The 14,663-nt window shown below is 33.7% G+C and overlaps 1 protein-coding gene across 8 annotated transcripts in view; it reads left to right on the forward strand.

Moving 5' to 3' along the window:
- LOC123682594 (protein piccolo-like) overlaps positions 1-14,663 on the forward strand; it is a 79,718-nt gene that overhangs the window by 41,464 nt on the left and 23,591 nt on the right. For 2 of the 8 annotated variants that reach the window (XM_045621318.1, XM_045621320.1), the window contains exon 1: positions 8,752-8,867. The exons of 1 other annotated variant lie outside the window; for it this stretch is intronic. The gene's annotated coding sequence lies outside the window, so the exon portion shown is untranslated. Of the gene's footprint in view, positions 1-8,751; positions 8,868-13,474; positions 13,706-14,663 lie in introns of those variants that run through there. 5 more of the 8 variants (XM_045621314.1, XM_045621319.1, XM_045621321.1 and 2 more) reach the window with 4 other exon arrangements.

Consider the following 14,663-nt stretch of genomic DNA (forward strand, 5'->3'; position numbering starts at 1 on the left):
ACAACCTACCTAATATGCATGAAATAGAATATGTTTTGTAGTTGAATTTTATAATTTATTTATCATTTGATTTGAGTCTTTCTTTTTCTAATTTGATCTCCTGGCAAATTTTGACTTCAAATTCCTAATTCTTCCAATTATTTCTGTTTTCAAATAAGGTTTTTCCTGATCTTCTATCTTGTTATATAATTGAGATAATATTATTATTGTAGATGAGCAGTTCACACCACTAATAAAAAATAAACTTTAAGTAGGAAAACGTTTTTATTTTCACAAACTTAACTGTTTATTTTCTGATGATCACAATGATTTGAGAAATAATCCAATCAAATATTTCCACTAAGTATCTACGTTCGGATTGAAGTAGAATTCAAGAATTCCATACCATATCATTTTCGTCCAAATTCTTACCCTTAATTGAAGAAAACCATTTTTATCCTTCATTTTTGAAAATTCCTTCAGGATTTGAGTGATAGTCTGAAATTCTAAGTTTATTACAAAAAATAAAAACGTAACATTTTTTCTCCTGAAAATGTATAATTTTCGAAAAATTCATTGTCAATGGTAGCTATTCACAATACAAATAGAGATCTTCGTATTTTACGGTTTTAGACATCTTCTATTTCGTTTTTCATTCGGAGGTTTCGTTGTGATTCTTATGGATCTGTTGAAATTTTCAGAGACGAAATTTCAGATCAAAAACCAGATGGTTCATTGTTTTCTTTCTTGAAGAATGTCTCTAAGATCTGTATCATCTTGAGTGAATTTCAAATTCAGATGAGAACGTGCAGAAGAACAAGATATCCTGCCAGTCAACTTTTTAAGAGGATTTGCATTTTAAGTTGATCAGAAAGTAGGTGTAGCCCTAAAGAGCATTATTGACTGCCACCTACACGTCTAACAAGAGTCAATCTATATTGAGCATATAAATTTAAAATCAATTCAAATTTTGTTCAATTTTAATAAATTCCGAAATACTTTTGAAACTCCTAATTTTCCTGCATTTTCGGCGATGTCACAATTTTTTTTTGGTGAGAAGGACTAGTTGAACAAAAAAAATTTTTTTCTTATAGCAGATATACAAAAAAAACCCCAAAATTTCGGAAAATCTTGGATATCTCGTAAAAAGTGTATAGAGACCAAGAAGGAGCAACTAATTACCTTTCGAATCTCACATGGCTTGCTCGACAATTGCTACACCTGCAGTTTATTCACAACTCAAAAAGTGCAAAAATTGAGGTAAATTCGGAAACCATTAATCCGATTCCCATCAGTTCAAATGGATTTTGGGGAAAAAACGCATTTTGTGTCAACTTCCACCTCAATGTCTTCAAAAAGATGTTTGTTCACAAGAAAGCATTACACACGCACTGACATACACAAGACAATTATTTTTTTACTGATTACGAATATACGTCCTCTGAAACGGATTTCGAGACTTTTTCCCAAGTAAATATTTGTAATTCGAGAGAGGCCTTCAACAATCTCAAAAGACCTTTTTGACGCTTGTCAATAAGAGCACAAAAGCTACTCATTTCACATAATACCTCGTAGATTTTCTAAACCTTATTTTTGGAATAGTTTGTTGAAGGAAAAATACTTACTACTTCTTGCAGGTTTTGTCCTCAGGATGAAGCAGACATAAAAACATTTTCAGTTCAGTTTTCCGAAATATTCTGATTCTTATACCATTTACTCGACGCTCTGAAATTTTCGAATTTTTTTGGACAGAGTATCATTAGGCTCCATTAGAGTTACATTTAAAATGAGACTATTCATTGGTTGAGTTATTCAAACGTTAATATCGGGCTCATTCCAAATGACACACTCTATATAGAATTTTTCTAAAATAATAAAATTTGCTACCACATGAAGAATAAAATACATGGTATGCCCCATTTGGAATAAGTCCGATATCAACGATTGAATAAGTCGTCAATGAATAATCTTATTTTGAACAACCAGTAGAGATTTCAATATTTATCAAAGAGTCAATTCTTACCTCCGTTCTTCTAGTATTCACTTTCAATATGTCATTTGAATAAATTTATTCCTTTCGAAGTTATTAGGTTTCTCCAAAGACCCTTCTATTTATGAAAAATCAAAATATCCAAAAACTTTTTTTTTAAGCGTATGAAATTTCGATCAAAATTGGGTTCATTCATTCCATGCAATCCAAAAATTCAATAAAAAAACCAGGTGATCCATCAGAAGAAAATATGTTTGGTCCACTTTTTTGGTACACACTGTGTATTTCCAAACAAATTGACAATGTAGCTCTGATGGAGCCTATACTACCTAATACTAGTGCGTCGACAAAAATTCGAAAATTTCTGCGCTTTACCGTAATATTAGAACTTCAATGGTGGAACACTCTGTATAATTATATGATTGTTTTTCCAATTCGATACCTCTATATTTCCATGCTCACTTCAATTCACATGCATAATTATATAATTAATAATACCTGATGAGAATTACAAGGAACAACATTCGTTTGAAGGCTAATTTTAAGTTCGAAAACAATTATATTCTGTTATCGTTAGAATACGAGTTAATATGGTAATAGTACTTAAAAAATAAAGACGAGCTTGAATTCCATTACTTCCGTGTAAAAATGCATCGTCAAGGCGGTGCTATTATTTCAAGTGTTTACCTTTAGTTACCTTGTGCAAGTTTACTTTGTTTTGTATTGTTAGGAAGTTCCCATGTCATTGATAAAAATTCAAATTGATATTCGATAGGATAATATACTTCAGGGGCACCGTAAGGTAACGTAAACCGAGAAAATGTCGATGAAAAAACATCTCTATATCCTTTCTCTACAAGTAAAAAATGAGAGGAAGAAATTTGACCAAGTGTTAATAGGGCCATCTAGTGTTTAGATCCATCAACAGAAAATGCGAATTTTCTAACTGCACCAATTTATTGTTCTGACAACCAATATTTAATTATGGTTTCAAAGGTGGAGATATATTAGATGTCCTGGCAATGAATATGACGATGAATTTGCTAAAGAGACATCAAGGGTAACCAATTCTATTGAAATATCTTGTGAAGGGAAGGTGCTATGAGAAAAAAATTTGAACTTTAACACCGGTGTCTCAAGAACAAAGCGTTTGCGGATTCATGTTATAGAACTTCTTCTTGTGATGATCCGAGAAATATGTCATTTTCATTTGTACCTTCAATTTAGGAACACCGTTTAGATATAATCGATTCAAAACTGATGCACAAATAAATTGCAATTTGAATGAAACACAATAAATTGTACAACACAGCCCAGACAATTTTTCGATGCGAATTACTCAGTTCAGTTCTTTGATAAATACAGTATTGAAATTTTGTGACAAGAATAATACAAAAAACCGAAAACAACAGGTAAGTAAATACCGATGACGAACACAAAAATCACATCTGGCAAATAAAGCGAATGGATGAAGAAAAATAATAAGCGTCGGACATGGACGTGCTCGTTGTGCAAAAAAAGTATCTTGAAAGCGGCCGTAAAAGGGTCCGATTTTTTACTGCCGTATCGATTTCAAAGAGAAGTAAAATGATTATTGGTTAATTTCTTTGCGAGAATTCTGAAATTTTATATTTTGGAAATTTGGGGGAGCGGTAATTACCTCCAGTACCCCCACATTTCTTCGACCTTGAGAGAGTATTTGGCCCTATTCTATAACTCGAATACAAACGATTGAATCGGATCATAATCTGAGAAATCGAAATGTTTTTCTCTAATTCTGTGGTTATTCCGTTCATTCTTCCACATCTTGTAGAACAAAATCGTGCGAGAATATATCAGAAACGCACAGTTTTCATGGTTATATTTTATTATTCTATGTTGGCACTCCGAACTTTCCGCCACGGCTTTATCTGTCAATTCATCAATTTGCCTTAAAGAAATCAGTTCTGCCAACCAACATTTTTCAATGCAAAAATCACTAAAATATATTTATGGAAATTTTTCATTAATTTCAATGAAAATGCAATGAATTAGAGAAAATAATGTATAATACTCGTACAGAAGGCTCATTCTACCACTCGTTCATTCCAAAACTCGCCACTTCGTGGCTCGTTTTTGAATTTTGAACTCGTGGAAGAATATCAATGCCTTCTGCACTTGTATTATAAATAACTATACTTCTATCGCTTCCAAATTTGGTACTCTGTATCCATTACCTAATTCTTCTATCACCAAATGTAATTCGTAATGGATTTCTATAGTAATTTGAGTTACAGAATACCTCTTCGAAATGAGTCCGGTACATTTCTATTCGATCTATACCATCTTGTAACAAATTTTTACGTAGAATTCAATGGCTTCAGATAATTAATTTTGCGCAAACTGATATTTTATGAGATATAGCTCTGTTTTTTTTCTCAAATGAAACACCCCTTATATATCTACATATTTCGAAAGAGCTCAATATGACCATTCAAAAATATAGTATACCTATTTCTTCTAATTCTTCTGAATTAAGTTCGAGTCGAGAGATTTTCAAATTTTATCTCTTGGATAGGTAGGTTTTGGAGGATGCGATATTAAATTAAATCATGGAAATGTTAGTTGTCAAGTTGAAGTTCTGTTCAGTTCGCAAATCAGATAAAATCAGAAAATTCAATATCTCAAACACGACCTAAGGAAAATATTAAGTATGCTATATTTCTGCAATGGTAATTTTAAGCTCTATCGAAATATATAGAAATATACGGGGTGTCCCATTAAAAAAAATCTACAACGATAAAATATCAGTTTGCGCAAAATTCAATTAACGTCATTGAATTCTATGTAAAAAGTTGCTGCCAAGAATGTATTTACAGAAATGAAAAATTTTTAACAGAAGAGTTACAGCATTATTTTGAAAATAGACATTTTTGAAGAACACCTGGTAACTATGTGATAGCTATGGAGTTGGATTTTTCAAAAATGAGTTTCTCATGAAAATTGGCCTTAGACGCCGACATCAGTTTTCGTCAGTCTAGTACAGAAATAGGACTTCCCCTTCAAAAGTGTCCGATTTGGCCAACCCATAGAGTAATAAACATAGATAGAGGGAGTATACGCAATTTTTACATGTCTCCAACATGGTTAGATTACGTTGTCGGATTGTGATATATTTTCAAATCCACAATTTTACTATACCTATCATAATATATTTATTTGGGTGATTCCCGATTAAATATGCAAATTTGAATATTTGGAATCCAATATTTTTCCTAATCGTCAAATTTATAATAAGCAGAATAATTATTATTTTTTGTATATCTACCAGCTGAATCCAAGGTTTGGCAACTTTTGCTCTTCTAGTGTCATCCGCTGTTTCACGTCGTTTGGCGTGATTGAAGTTTGTTTTCTGAATTTCTGATAGATTTAGGTATTCATCTCAATGTATTTTGAGTTGATATGAAACGTTGAATCACTATGGGACATACGAAGTGCGTTCTTTGTGGAGAAACTCGCGAATTGAGTGAAATATCGTATCACTGATATGTTTCCATTTCCGCGCGCTTCATGCCAAATTTGATAGTTCATGTGGAGGACAAAATTTGCTAACTGAAAACTGATGGAATACTTCAAGAAATGGAGATTCAAAGTGAACACATCGAAAACAGTTGCAATCTACTTCGGAGGAACAACAGTAAAGAAAGAGAAAGCAGGAAACGTCAAAAAGGAAAAACCAGACGATAGAATAGAAAAAGGAAGCAAAATATCTGGAAGTACTGGATGAAAGAATGAATTTCAACAAACAGATAGAAGAAAACAGAAAAAAGACAAGGCAATTGCACGGCAGATTGTACCCATTGTTCAACCCTAGAAGTAAACTTTCTTTAGAAAACAAGCTGAAGATAATAAAAATATTGCTAATACCAAGCATAACGTATGCAGGAGTTACCCGGAACAATACGAAGGACAATAATAATGATCAGTTGCAAAGTACACTAAATTCAGTAATAAGAACAGCGGTTGGCGCCCTATGGTATATAACTAACCAACAAATCAGAGAAGAACTGAAAATTGAAACTATTGAAGAAATAGTCAATAAACAAAGAAAGAAGACAATAGAGACACTGAAAGAGCACGAGAATAAGGAATTAAGAAAGATAATACAAATTAAAGTAAGAAAGACCGATAAGAGGAAAAACCTCTTCCAAAGAACTAAATAGAAGAAAAAAGGGAGGAAAGCCTCCCGATCAGACAACAGCAGAAAATAGGAGAAATGAAATTAGAGGCGAAGGGAATGTAAATTCCGGACCTTAAACAAAAAGAAGATCTGAGCTAACTGAAAATGACACATGCACTTTATCTATGTTTATTACTCGGACCCTATACCAACTTTATGGTATGAGTCCGGTGAAATTTGTAGATTACAAATGAGACAGACAATCAGGAAAAGTGTGCAAATAACCAAAACTAGCTAATTTAAGAACACACTTCTGAGCGAAATAGTTCTAATTCCACAAGGAGTGATAGTTAAATGTTCATGGTCGTTGTCAAATTTTTGAATAAAAAAGGTTTTCCAATGAGATATTTCATTTTGTATAGCCCGCTATCTGGTTATCTGTCAATTTTGAACCTGTCACTTTTTGACATTTGAGTGGTAAAAACTACGCTCTCACTAAAAGCGATACACGCTTCAATAACGCAACGATATTTTTAAAATTCTCTACAAAAATGTTGAAACTTTTGCAGTCACAGTTCGCAAAACTAAAGTACTTTTTCGTGAATCACCTTCTCGACCGACAACAGTGAAGCTGGTGTAAACATTTGAGCTCTTCGTGAAAGTTGAGATATGAAGAACAATAGAGAATATTGCTGCTGTATCCCACAGTGTTGAAGAAAAGCCAGGTTTGTCAATTCGTCATCGAACTAGAGAAGTAGGCTTTTCACAAACGACATTACACGTATTTTGTATAAAAACTTAGGTCTTAAGTTTTTGAAAGTTGAATCAACACAAGAACCCAAGCTGATCTACCACCAGCAACGTCAAATCTTCGCGGATTGGGTCCTTGAAATGCATCAAAATGATCGATGATTTTCAAGGGCAAATGATCTTCAATGAGGAGGTCCATGATAACCTTGGAGGCTACATTAATAAATAGAATTGTCGCATTTAGAGATTGAAAATTTCAAGAATGATTGTTGAAAACCCTCACCATCCTCAGTGTGCCACTGTTTTTGATGTGATTTTCGGGCAAATGGTGTGATTGAACCTTACTCATTCAAAAATGAGGCTGGTGCAACTGTAACGGTAAATGAATTGCGCTACCCAGTTATGATTTATGATTTTTTATAGCCGGAATTGGAAGATATCGATGTAGACTACGTTTATTCTCAACCAGATTGCGTTACGTTGCAAGAAAAGTTTCCTGGCTGAAGAAGTGATCACAATAGGACACCAAGATCTTGTGATTTAACACCTTTAGATTTTTTTTGGGGCTACGTGAAATATAAGGCCTATGTCAAAGCTCCACAATCGATTCAAGACTATGAAGATGGAATTCGTGAAGTTATCGAGGACATACAGTGCAAATGTGTAAATTGGTCATTGAAAATTTCATTAAAAGGATATGATGTTGCAACAGTAGCCGTGGCAACCATTTGGCTGATATCGTTTTCCATTGTTGAAAGGGATTCATCTGGCCAAGAAGCTTGACATTTTAACCAACTACTTGACTTAAAAATCAAGCTCGTGAAAAATTACATACTTGAGCTTCACTTGATTTTGGACATTTATTGCTTGTCTTGATATCAAGCTACTTGATCATACTTGAGCTTGATATGCACGCGTCGCACGGAATATATTTCTTCAATATCGTAAGCGCTTAGACTAAATAAGAGGATTCCTCAAGCGTCAAGAGACTGAAGCATTTGTCAGTGTGAATTGATTAGTAGCAGCTTCCTCACATTTCCATGAAATCTATTGGTAGATTTTGGTAGTTTCAGAAATATCTTTCAAACTTGTCCAAAATGGCCAAGGATTTTTTATCAACGCCAGCATTTTCAGCTCCTGTTGAAAGACAATTTTCCAGAGCTGCTCCTACAGTTACATGAACCCGTAATAGGTTAGGCGACAAATCTATAAGATGCCTCATGTGTCTTAGATCCTAGATAGAAAATTATAAAATCAGAAAAAGACTAGAGATTTCTCAATATTAAGAAATTTTATTTTTTGATCATTTTTTATTTTGTTATGATTTATATTGATTTAATTCATGTTTCTATTTAAAAAACTTGATATTTTCGGTTCTTTTATACAATAAGTTTAATAGGTAAAATTGCAAGGTTCCTTCTCATTTCATCATTTTTTTATTGATGTGACACTACACAAAAAACTGCTAAAAATCAAGTAGCTTGATATGATTCAAGTACTTGATAAATTCATCATTTATGCATCATCCATACTAGCAAAAAATTGTTAAAAGAATACTTGACTTGAGATTGAAATTGACTTGAGCTTGACTTGAAATCAAGTCAAGCCAAGTAGCTTGAAAATCAAGCCAAGTCGTGAATCCCTAATTGTTGATAGCAAACCTTCGGCTTTACAATGAAATGAACATCCATTGATTTCTCGTAAAGTATACTCGATATTTTTTAATATCAAAATGAAACCTCTTTTTGGAAAACCCTTTACAAATCAGCACATCACCAACTTGTTGCACACTTACTTTCTTCATTCCAATGGTCTGTTGTGACGTAAGGCCGAAACTCCAGATGCAAGATTATCCATTTTTAGCCACGATTATCATATAGATCGGGTAGCATCGGCATCGCGAAACGCTTACTCAGCGTCTCCGAGTGGCGTCGACGTCCCGACGCTATACGCCATCTTGAAGTGAAGTGTTTGGCATTGGCGCAACAAGTGAGTATACTCTTATCTTCCGGTATTTATTTATCAGCTTGAACAGGTGGATCGATATCTAGAGCGATAATCAATTCTATTCTTGTGTCTATCTTTTTATAATTGTCTAATAATAATAGTAAAAATTGAATTTATATTTTTCAACTTTTAAATATTCAAAAATTAGTAACGATTTAATAATCGAGTGGTGATTACATCTCTCAAAATAATATTCATTAATTAATGCAGACACTCGAATGCAATTGTGTTTCCTCAACTTTGTCGAGCTTGATTTGCTTTATTACAAAATGAGCAAAATCTAGAACAATATTACTCAATCATACAGATATTCTCGACCCACGCTCATCCAATGCAATTTCACAACAAATGCGGAGCTTCTTCTAAGAATGCCATTGAATTCATTAGGATTAAATTTAAATGTGCTCAATTGTGCATACGTAGATTTTTTTTTCAACTTGTATGAAAAAATCTGGATGAGTATGATTGAATGAGTCACTGCGGTCAAGTTTGGCAGCTCGAACAATAACTGCGTTCTCGAAACGATTCGAAGCGTCGTTCACACTAGAGAAGTCGTTTGAATACTTTGTAATTTCTCCTGTGAAAGATGCAGCATTCGCAATTGAATATATTTCAGCCTAAAATTAGATAGGAAGTGAAAGGAGAAATATTTATATGACGATTATTTTCGTGTGAAAATTTTTATGTCTCCTCACGATTTGGTGGAGAATTGAGGGTTTCATATTCAGAACAGTCATTCATCGTAGAAATCACTCTATCTAGTTCAATTAATTTGTGCTCATAAGGACCCCTCTCGGGAAAATTTTGGGGTAGTTTTGATTTCTTAGATTTTACATGTTTTTTTTTGGTGCTGAATCCAGATCTGAGGTTTGCCACCAACATTTCTTGACGGAACTTCAAAAATAATGCAAAAGTTAAAAGTTCATTTTTTGGCGGTTGCATATAACTCGGAAAATATCAACTTCAAAAAACACCCAAATGTTCATGCCAAACTTTGAGAAGATCGCAACATCTGAAACCCTTATCTAGACAACAATGATGTTGGAATAAATGCCATCTCATATACATTCATTATAATTATACAATGATTTTTGTAAATTTGATGTTGAGTAAATTGAGAAAATGAATAAATAAATACATTTGGAAGTAATTAGGTTTTTCCATAGGGCCTCCAATTTATGAAATATCTTAAAATGGTAAATTTTAAGCATGTGAATCTCCGAGCAATTCAATAAAAACAGGGCGATCAATAAGAAAAAGCATATGTTTGGTTATTGACATATTTTGGTAACATATTTCGAAACTAATTAAGATTATAGCTCTAATGGAGCCTAATGATACTAGGTCGAAAAAAAATCAAAAACGTCAGCGTTTAACCCTAATAGAACATTGCGTCAATGGTGGAACACACTGTATATCTTTATACAGTTCGGTGGTCTCTAATAATGGTGCATGAATGAGCGTTCAAAAGCTGGTATGAAGACTACTTTCTGTGGGGCTATGTGAAATAATTGGTCTATGCGGATAAGCCACAAACCCTTGACCATTTGGAAGACAACATTCGCCGTGTTATTGCCGATATACGGCCACAAATGTTGGAAAAAGTCATCGAAAATTGGACGTCCAGATTGGACTACATCCGAGCCAGCCGTGGCGGTCATATGCCAGAAATCATATTTAGAATGTAATGCCACAAGATTATCTTGCGGATAAATAAAATTCATGTCAATCGAAGAATCCATCGTTTTATTGCAATTTGGGAAGCTATCTGCGTGAAAACCTAGTCCTGGTAAATATATGTGGAATGAATATTCTTTTTCCTTGCTTTGTAATTTGACCCTCGATAACCTTTCCACATATGAGAATAGAAATCTTGATAATATCTAAGACATAAAATGAAAAAAAAATTTTTTTTTTAAAACATTTTTTTCATTTCTTATACTAATAACTGGAAGTGCCGGAGCTTCGAAAATATTTAGCTGAATTGAGCATCATGAACTATGTCATATTCCGAATTTTCAGATCTCGAATAGGCCCCGTTCTCCAGAAACGTAATAGGCTGTCGAACTTGAAACCCCCTGCATATAAGAAAGAGTATTCACACTGCGACAGGTTTAATTGCTTTCACTGATTATCCTTATGAATTCAAACAAAAAGTTCATCGTTAGTCAAATTGGCTAGAGAAATAATTTGATTCAACTTTCAAATAGTAGTTATAGTAGACCGGAAATGATCTTCCTTTCGATGATTAGTAGAAATTGAAATGCATGTGCATCATATCAGAAAGTAGATGATCAAATTAGTCCAATAATGGTTTATTACGAGAAATTCTGCAGATTTGAGTAGGTACAAAAACGTTTATGATTTAGATTCTAATCCATACTTTCATCAATTAATGGTGTATAACAACTGATTTTTGTAACAAATATCATGCAAATTTTCCTGTGACTGTATATGAAGGGTGTTTTTTTCAGAGCTATAGAACTTCAAATTGCAATAAAACAACGATGGATTATTCGATTGACTGAATTTCATTTATCCGCAAGATAATCTTGTGGCATTACATTTCAAATATGATTTCTGGCATATGACCACCACGGCTGGCTCGGATGTAGTCCAATCTGGACGTCTAATTTTCGATTACTTTTTCCAACATTTGTGGCCGTATATCGGCAATAACACGGCGAATGTTGTTTTCCAATGGTCAAGGGTTTGTGGCTTATCCGCATAGACCAATGACTTTACATAGCCCCACAGAAAGTAGTCTAGCGGTATTAAATCACAAGATCTTGGAGGCCAATTCACAGGTCCGAAACGTGAAATTAGGCGGTCACCAAACGTGTCTTTCAATAAATCGATTGTGGCACGAGCTGTGTGACATGTTGCGCCTTCTTGCTGGAACCACAGCTCCTGGACATCATGGTTGTTCATTCAGGAATGAAATGTTAGTAATCATGGCTCTATACCGATCACCATTGACTGTAACGTTCTGGCCATCATCGTTTTTGAATAAGTACGGACCAATGATTCCACCAGCCCATAAAGCGCACCAAACAGTCAGTTTTTCTGGATGTAACGGTGTTTCGACATACACTTGAGGATTAGCTTCACTCCAAATGCGGCAGTTTTGTTTGTTGACGTAGCCATTCAACCAGAAGTGCGCTTCATCGCTAAACAAAATAAAATGGATGTAGTGCGCGATACGTATTCCGCACAGAACCATTATTTTCGGAATAAAATTGCACTATTTGCAAGCGTTGTTCAGGAGTCAGTCTATTCATGATGAATTGCCAAACCAAACTGAGAAAAAATCACTTGACAGCTGTTAAATCGGTCGCCATCTTGAACAGTAATACCAACTTAAAGTTATATACCTCGAAAAAAAAACACCCGTTATAACCAGCTTTTTACAATAAAGCCTCGAATTTCGGGAAAAAAAGGCGGAAGCAAAATTCTACGCCTATGTATATTTACTAGTATTGCAAAAGTGCTAAAATATGGAATGTTATTTTGTTGTTCGTTGTTGTTTTTTCAGAAAGTAAATTTTATTTTATCTTTGTTTTTCTATTAACCTTATTACAGGCCCATTAGGTTGAGGTTACAAACATGTGAATACAAATAATGATCAAAATTTGAATTTTCCCGCTCATTTCGAGTTTTCATTACAATTGTCTCGAATCCAGTACAATTTAATGTCATTTTTTATAGTACCCAAATTTTGACAAGCGAATCAAACCTGCTGTTATATAAGAGAACCCAACAAAGGAGTTATAGGGAATATTTCTCTCCTGTCAAAAATTCTATGTATATGGAGAACAATTATCGAAAATTCCAGCGAATATTTCCCTCCTGTCAAAAATTCTATGTATATGGAGAACAATTATCGAAAATTACAGCGATAATTGCATTGTAGGAAGCGAAACTGCACTGCGATAATTGTTCTGTTCATAGATGCATAGTTTCTATGCATCTTACACAGTTCGAATCTATGGCAATTCCATTCTACATTAGTTTGACAAGTGATGTAACAGTTTATTCGGGAAATATTCCCCCGAATTACACTCGTGCATCAAAATGACCGGATAATTTCGCATTCCAGCGTATTTTCTTTGAAAAACTGCATGCGGTCATTTTCATTTTTGGAGAAAGAGCCCTCTACCTTCGGTGTCGGGCTCTTTTTCCAAAAATGAAAATGAACTCATGCAGTTTTTATGACAACACGCTGTCATGCAAAATTATCGGCAATTTTGATGCACTTGTGCAATTACTTACGATAATCACTCTCAATGTTCAAAGGAATCATTAGTAAAATCTTATCGTAAGAAAGCGACAGTCACAAAAACCTCTACAGCGTCGATTTCGATAGCCAGTATTCATTTTCAACTTGGATTCCAATGTCAATAAAAACAATCCCTTATCGGGAAAATCACTTTCATCCGTTTTCACCTGCGAAATCAATCAAAAGTCCGTTGATCTCCGTCCGTTTTCGAACCCGTGGACATCGCTTGTTTAAAAGCCTGTTTCCAGATGAAACCGATCAATTGTCCTCATGGAATATAGTGACATTGGTTCTGCCATAAAAGACGATAGAAAATAAAACGAGATTTCTCGTGGTCCGACCGACCATGATGTAGTTCTAGGTGACCATAAGCATGTTGATTCTAAATGGTTAATGCGATTGCCGTTTTCGAACTTGAATTTTACTTCTTGTAGGTACCAGCAGCTCAGATTATAACGATAATTTAGAGAGTAGTGTTGGGTTATTGTTGTTGGTTCGTTTTCAGATTCTTTGTTTGCTTGTTGTAGATGTGTAATAAAAGGTAATCTCTCATATTCTGCTTTTATTTTCCATTTGAGAATATTGTTTTGACACCCTGTAAAGTCCTCTTACCTGCTTGAGTTTGTAATTCTGTTAAACTGTTGAATAACATTGGGAAACTAACTAGTGCTTAAGTACTAAGTAAATATTAATAATTTCTTCGTTTTTCCAAAAAGATTTTTCACAACTTTCGTTTTATTCATCGAATGTCCTTGAGGTGTTGGAATGCCAAAGGTATAGAAAGATGGAAGTGGTTTCTTTCAGAATGTTTTGGGTTCAGCAACTTTTTGCTCCATAAATGATTCTTCGAATCGTGCATCAGGTTATTCATCTCGGTAGATCGATGCTGTATAGTATATGATTATTGTTCCAAAAAGAAGATTTGAACCATATTTTTTCAATTAGATTTTTGTTTTCGCGCATGCCAAAATTGTGTAAAAATTGAGAAAGGCTTTCATTCCATATTTCCCAGGAAATAATGAATCAAACGTATAGTATGAAACATTATGTCGCGGTGTTTGAAATTAATATCATTTTTGGTATTATTTTTGATTTCACGGTTTTATTCTTGGAATGAATTTGTTTTGAATTTTATTTCATTTGCTAGATTCTCAAGCTGAAGATTTGAATTTCTTCTAAATTACTTTGTTTCGGAGATAATCTCATCATTTTGGTTTATATCTTTCAATAATAAATCTAAAAAAATGATGATTCCAAAATTCCAATATATGAACTTCACTCAAATGTGTTCAAGGTTTCAAAATAACCAAATGCAGTGAAGATGGATATATAGCTTTTATCTGTAATATAGAAATGAGCTTATCTCCACCACATTCATCATTATTTTCTATAAGAATATATTTTATTGTAGGTATTAAAGTAAATATCATAAAAATACATAATAACTTTCAAATAAACTCATCACTATTTCATTAATGAGTATTTTATTTTTTTTCCAG

The sequence above is a fragment of the Harmonia axyridis genome, chromosome 6, assembly GCF_914767665.1.
Source record: "Harmonia axyridis chromosome 6, icHarAxyr1.1, whole genome shotgun sequence".
NCBI classification, from domain to species: Eukaryota; Metazoa; Arthropoda; class Insecta; order Coleoptera; family Coccinellidae; genus Harmonia; species Harmonia axyridis.